The 446-nt window shown below is 39.7% G+C and overlaps 1 protein-coding gene across 5 annotated transcripts in view; it reads left to right on the forward strand.

Moving 5' to 3' along the window:
• Cnbd2 (cyclic nucleotide binding domain containing 2) overlaps positions 1-446 on the forward strand; it is a 44,697-nt gene that overhangs the window by 15,378 nt on the left and 28,873 nt on the right. The gene's annotated exons all lie outside the window — the stretch shown is intronic.

The raw sequence follows: 446 nt of genomic DNA on the forward strand, positions 1-446 counted from the left end.
AAGGCAAGCACTCTACCACTGAGCCACCTTCCCAGCCCACGAACCATTTTTTTTTTAATGCCAGTCAGGGCCTTGAAATTTGTTCAGGACTGTTGCCCTACTACTTGAGCCTAGCTTCTTACTGGTTATTTGGAGATAAAAATCTTGAGGAAATGTCTTCCCAGGTTGTTTCCAAACGTTAGTCCTCAGATCTTAGCCTCCTAAGTAGCTAAGATCATAAGTGTGAGCCGCAAGCATCTAGCTTGAGTTAACTTCTCTGGAGGGCAGTTTGACAAAATTTAAAACATGGATACCTTTAGGAAATGTTCTCAAAGAGATAATTAGATGTGGATATTAAACTAGGATAAACTATGTTGTAGTTATAAGCATTCTTCAAGTCTTAATGCAGTGACTAAGATTTATGCCTTCATCACATTACTTGCCCAATGCAGGTAACCAGAAAGAGT

Source organism: Dipodomys ordii, unplaced genomic scaffold, assembly GCF_000151885.1.
Source record: "Dipodomys ordii isolate 6190 unplaced genomic scaffold, Dord_2.0 Scaffold13, whole genome shotgun sequence".
NCBI lineage: Eukaryota > Metazoa > Chordata > Mammalia > Rodentia > Heteromyidae > Dipodomys > Dipodomys ordii.